The sequence below is a fragment of the Lithobates pipiens genome, unplaced genomic scaffold (assembly GCF_037356315.1).
Source record: "Lithobates pipiens isolate NorthernLeopardFrog02 unplaced genomic scaffold, aLitPip1_a1.2 Scaffold_28, whole genome shotgun sequence".
Classification (NCBI taxonomy): Eukaryota; Metazoa; Chordata; class Amphibia; order Anura; family Ranidae; genus Lithobates; species Lithobates pipiens.
Genome location: NW_027507789.1, coordinates 214,224,046 through 214,230,045, shown reverse-complemented (window position 1 = coordinate 214,230,045; position 6,000 = coordinate 214,224,046). Strand labels below are relative to the sequence as shown.

At 45.2% G+C, this 6,000-nt stretch overlaps 1 protein-coding gene across 1 annotated transcript in view; it reads left to right on the top strand.

The window, feature by feature from the left end:
* The first annotated feature begins 1,644 nt into the window (after window positions 1–1,644).
* RIPOR3 (RIPOR family member 3) overlaps window positions 1,645–6,000 on the top strand; it is a 192,757-nt gene continuing 188,401 nt past the window's right edge. The window contains exon 1 of the mRNA XM_077460523.1: window positions 1,645–1,850. The gene's annotated coding sequence lies outside the window, so the exon portion shown is untranslated. The remainder of the gene's footprint in view (window positions 1,851–6,000) is intronic.

Below are 6,000 nucleotides of genomic sequence, written 5' to 3'. Positions count from 1 at the left end.
AAACCAGGGGTCTCAAACTGGTGGGCCTCCAACTACTCATGAGGCATTGCAAGGCTGACCATTACAAGCATGACTCCCACAGACGGAGGCATGATGGGACTTGTAGTTCCGCAACAGCTGGAGGGCTCCTAGTTTGACACCCCCTCACTCAAAAGTGAGACCTCTGATGTCTCACTTTTGAGACAGAGAAGGGGATTGAGGACAGAGCTTCCCCAGTCTTTCTCTGCAGCCTCAGCTGCACTAGACAGTGAACTAACGGGAAGTGCTCTGTGCTGAGAGGCTTCCTGTTCATTCACAAACTGAAGCACAGTAAACATAGTTTTCTATGCTTCATTTAAGAATGAACACAGGAGCAACTGGTACAGATCATCACTGTGTTCATTCAGAAAAAGAAGGGGCCGGTAAATGAAATATTTACCGGCCCCTTCCCCCACTCTCCATCCTGAAACAATCTCTGCAGCAGCTGGCAAGAGAGGAGGGAAGCTGGCAGCACTGCAGTGCAGGGGTGGGGGGGGGGTGACGGGGTCACCAGGAAGCAGGGGAAATCTGCACTGCACAGAATGATTAGGGTGTGCCCAGGCACATCCGGCACACCCTGTGTGTATGCCTGTGCGTCTGCTACAGACAATACTTCATGCACTATTTTTGCCACATCGTGGTGCCTTGGGCAGCCCATTAAAATGAACAGGCTGTTCTAACCCAACGCACATTACCGTGCTACACAACCCGCATGTGTTTAACGCATCTCAGCAGAACAGGCTTATGTGAATCGTCTTATATGATTTATGCTCATTTTTTTTTATAGCAAGAAAGATAATTGTGTGATGATGGAGTACTTAATATTCAGGACACATCTCTGCTTGCTGCTTATAAATAACATTTAATTGTTTATGAAATCAGAAATGTATTCTTATTATCTTACATTTTTGTGTGAAAGATTTTGTCAAATTCAATCCGTTTTCTTTTTCTTCCGAGTTGAATGAAGATGGGAATCCCCCCCACCCCCTCCGCCTCCTGCCAGGGAAACCCCTAATATAATTGTCCACCATCCCCTAACAAAGAGCATTTGCCACTGATTGACAAAGGCAGGCGTGTGCGTCCGGCCTTCCCACGTCGTGTCGGTACCGGCATTAAACTTGGAAGTGGTAGCCTCCCTGATCCCTGTCCTTTGTCCCCTGGCAAGTAATTGGCCTTGTGTCACCAGCCGCCCATAGCCAAGAATGGGTTTACCAGCGCAGAATGAATTCCTTTAAAGGGATTGGGGGGGGGGGAGGTGTTTATTCTCCCCGAGAAATCTGTTTGTGATTAACATGGACAAAGCATTGTGCAAAATCCTAGTAAACAGGCAAAAAAAATAAATAAATAAATAAACCCCTCCATCTAGACCCCCTTTTTTTTGTCCTTGCAACAGCACCACTGATGAAGCAAAGGCAGGATCAGATAGTTCCTGATTAATAGCAGAGGCTTTCTGACACAACCACAAGTTCTGCATGTCCTTTCAATTAGCAGTTCTTTCCCATTCCCTATGCCAGATCCAGGGGGGGTAGTAGAGGGTTGGGACTGCTGAGCAGAAAGGGCAAGGAAAGGAAAGAAGGGGGGGAGGAAGGTACCCTGGGCTGGAGTGACAGAGGTGCTCCACACTTTGGAAAGTTTTCGTAGTGGATCCCACCCCTCCTTCCCCTCTCTCTTCCCCTCGCTGTACATTTCATAGAAAGGAGCTGCTGCTGAGCTGGCTTTCCCGATAAGCCTGTTATCTGCACCCTGCATGTATGACAGCTGCAAACAAACGCCAGTTGCAGCCCAAGCTGGACGCACATACGGTCTGAGCCTGCCAGCGGGGAGACTTCACGGTAAGGCTCACGTCTGAAACCTATTGTTTACCTTCGTCGTGCTTCTATGCAGCATCCTTATTAGATTGTCAGCTCTTATGAGCAGAGCCCTCTTAACTCTCTTTTATTTTATTGCATAGTAACTGTACTGTCTCCCCTGCGTAACCTGTTGGTGCTATATAACTCCTGTATAATAATAATTTAGCACTGGCTATCTGGCCAAATGAACTACAAGTCCCAGAGTGCCCTTAAAGGGCATGCTGAGACTTGTAGTTGCTGCTTGTCTTTGGTATATCAGTAGTTGGGGTTGTCATCTGTAACACACAATGGCAGCTCATAAAGTAGACCTATTTTTAACTCTAGTTGGAAAAGTCCCGGACAATTTCTAGAACTTTACTTGGAACTGAGCTGTTGATGTTTTTTCAACGCCAAACTTTAAAACAATCAAAGTAAAAGCTTAATTAATTCTGGCAAGGAAATGTGCTCGGAAATGACAGGAATCCCTCCACCCCAATGCTTGACAGTCATAGAAATTGTGGATAATTTCCTGCCTAGGTCACATTGTGTGCTTGTTTGGTGGCTTTTCTTCCACAAGAGGTGAAATGGACGGGAATCCTCCGGTGAGTTCATGGATACCTCCAATTATTTTGAATGGCAGGTTTTGGATTGGGCTGATATGTTGTGATCAATATAATGCTGAGTGCTTATTGGTGGGGGGGTGGATGATTAAATGGTATAGGTGGAATTTAGTGATGGAGAATATAGGCGCAGAATAGCAGGTTCACAATTGGTTATAACAGAAATACCCCTCTGGTATAAACAGTATGATATTTAAGGGGGGGGGGGGAAGATGTAGTGGCCCGAGTCTGCATTTGTTTATTTATTTATTACAATTTTGGATACATACACACACACATATATATATATATATATATATATATATATATACATACACATATATATATATATATATATATATATATATATATATATATATATATATATATATATATATTAACAGTTTTATCTGAGTGCAGACCTTTGTTTATCCCAAGCGGGTTCAACACGGACCTTCAATAACATCCTCTCAGCTGCCTCCTTCCTCTCTTTCCCTCTTACACAATTACAGTCAACATTTTTTTTACTTAAATACTTTCTTTTATGTTCACTTCCGCAATCCTAACCTAGGTAAAAATAAAAATTCCAACCATCACTGCATCCTGGGATGACTACACCACACATCCCAGCGGGCAGGGTGCGTGATTTTGCATATGCACAGAGATGCTGCGGGGCTATGCCAGCTCTCCGGCAGGTCCACACAACGTGCCTACATGTGCGTAGACATGCTGTGGGTCTATGCCAGGTCCCCATGACGTGCCTTCATGCGCAAAGACATGCGGTGGGTCTATGCCAGGTCCCCATGACGTGCCTTCACGTGCGCAGACATGCTGTGGGTTTATGCCAGGTCCCCACGATGTGCCTTCACGTGCGCAGACATGCTGTGGGTTTATGCCAGGTCCCCACGATGTACCTTCATGTGCGAAGATACGCTTTGGGTTTATGCCAGGTCCCTGTGACGTGCTTGCATGTGCGAAGACATGCTGTGGGTTTATGCCAGGTCCCTAAGACGTGCCTGCATGTGCGCAAACATGCTGCGGGTCTCTTCTAGTTTATTGAACCTGCTGGAGACCTGTGGTGTGTCTGTGCATGCGTTTGATAGTGTTTGAAGATGGTAGCATGGGAAGCAGAGCAGAGCAAGGGGAACTTGTCCTAGCAAAAGTAGACAACACTGGACTCCATGGACCAGCATGTGTGTTTTTTTTATTTTTTATTTCCATACGGGGATAAGCATTAGGGATTTAAATTCTTGTTTGAGAATATATAAATTCACTTGCAATTGACCAACTCCTGACAAGTGCTGGAAATTTGTTCCAAGCATCCACTACCCTCTTTGAGATATTGTATTCTGACAGTGGGACTTCTTCTCACTGATCAGCGGCTCTTAACGATAAAATGGATATGGCCATACATGGATCAAATTGTATCCAGTCCATTGCTAAACCGAACGGCTTTCGATCCATCTATAACCAGCTTAAAGTGGAATTAAACTCTCTTATCCTTTTAAGCCAAGGAAGCTGCCATCTTAGCCTCTCTTTGATCTGCAACTGTCATGGAGCTGTGATCAGTTATGACTTGAACCATTTGATGGTTTGACCGTTTGGTTGAAAGCATGCCAGTCATGTAAGCATTTTTTTATAAAAATAATAATAATGAGACTGAGACCATCTGCCAGCTGCTATCCATGAAAAAGATCCTAAGCTGACCTCAAATGGTCATCTATGCAGTTATTTAACAACCAACTTCATGGGTGGGAGGAAGGTACCCCAGAAAATGATCAATCCACATAGTTTACAAATTATAGTACAATGCATCAATGGGACATTAGAGTGTTAGCTCCTCTGGTTTAGAGCCTGAGGTGATAAACTCAAACCGTTCCCAAAAATAGATCCAGTGACTCTGGACGCACAAATGACAAATTATATTCATAGGAACCAGCCGGCCTGATAAGAGCATAAGTATTCTCCGCCTTAAATCTCATGGCTAGGATCTTATCCACAACCACCCTCCTGATAGATGGAATATCTTCTCCCTCCCACCTGAGCTGTACCACATTCCTGCGTTTAATAGAGGAAGGTGCGTTAGATGAAAGTCGCACAACTGGCTCCCTTCCACCAGCAGCATGACTTTGTCCCGGCACAGCCTTAGCATAACTCTTAACTGAGACAGATGACACATTAACTGGCTGGTTTAGTTTGGTAAATTACCCACACTTGATCCTCCCTTATCCCCTCCAGCACAACAGTCTCGATCACCATAGTCCCAGAAGTACCACAGATACCAGCAGTCCCGTCATCAAGTAAAGTCTTCTGTTTAGAAAAAACACCAGCTGTTTCAGTGTTCATACGACCCTCCTGCTCTGAAGTTTTAATGTTCATGCGACATTCCTGCTCTGCAGTGTTAGTGTCCACGTAGGACTCCTTGCAGCCAGCTCCTCCTGCATTACCTGCTGATTGCAAGGATCTTTTGGCAAATGCAATCTCGGGAAAGTCCTCCACACATTGAGAGAGATTTTCAGTAAACACTCCATTATCATGATCCTCATCTGACGAATCGGTGCCGCTCAAGGGAGATTCCATTTCTGTAATGGTCTGCAGCAATCCGCCATTTCCTCAACCTCCTCCAGGCTGCTGGGGAGGGAGGGGGACAGATACTGACTCAGACATGACAGATCCTGAGACAGGGGTAGTACGGGGGCCACCGTGTGAAGCCACTTCCTTACCCCTCATCTATAGTGTCGCCGTTGCTCTGGTATCCAGCCTCTGGCTGCTACTGGCACAGACACTTTCCTTCATCTGTTGGAATCTCTCCTCATTCTCACACTTTTCTCTGAACATACCACTGCTCTCCATCAGAGAGGTGACCAACTTCTGATTTTTCAGTGCCTCTTCCAGAGACTTCAGCTTGGAGATTTCCCTCTTACTGTTTCCAGACTTACTGTGCAGGGATTTCTTTTTCCTGAGATGCTCTTTCATGACAGCAAGTTTCTGTTCCTCTTTAGCAATGCAGCAAAGTCTGTTCACCACTCTATCCTGGAGGACTGGTAAGGATCCATTGCAGCTTGAGCACATGGAGTAGGCCTCAGTGCCTCTGGAGAGCTTCCGAATCCAAAGACAGTCTGCACACTCAGTTAGTATTTTGGAAATTTTGACGATCTGAATGACAAGTTACCAACCTATCCAGATAACTCTAACAGAAAACACTGCTAAGCCCAGTACACACGTAATGAAATTCAGCGTTTGTACAGCTGTCTGTTCAGCAGATGCTAGTACACCACCCTGCTTCTTTTGAATGGTCCTGCTGGAAAACTAGCATTCGATCAGTGCCTAAAGCCAGTGGCTGCAGTGCTGATCTGTTTATTCTCTCAATATACAATAGAACAGCAGTGAGGATCCCTTCATCGACGTCGCTGGTTGAATTAAAAATACAAACTGCCGGTGTATAGCCAGCTTTACTCTACAATACATCAAGACATCCACAGGGGGATCAGCAGTGGAGGCTTCCATATTTCTCCCATTGCAGGTCTGTCTAATGAGAAATAAATTTATGGCCA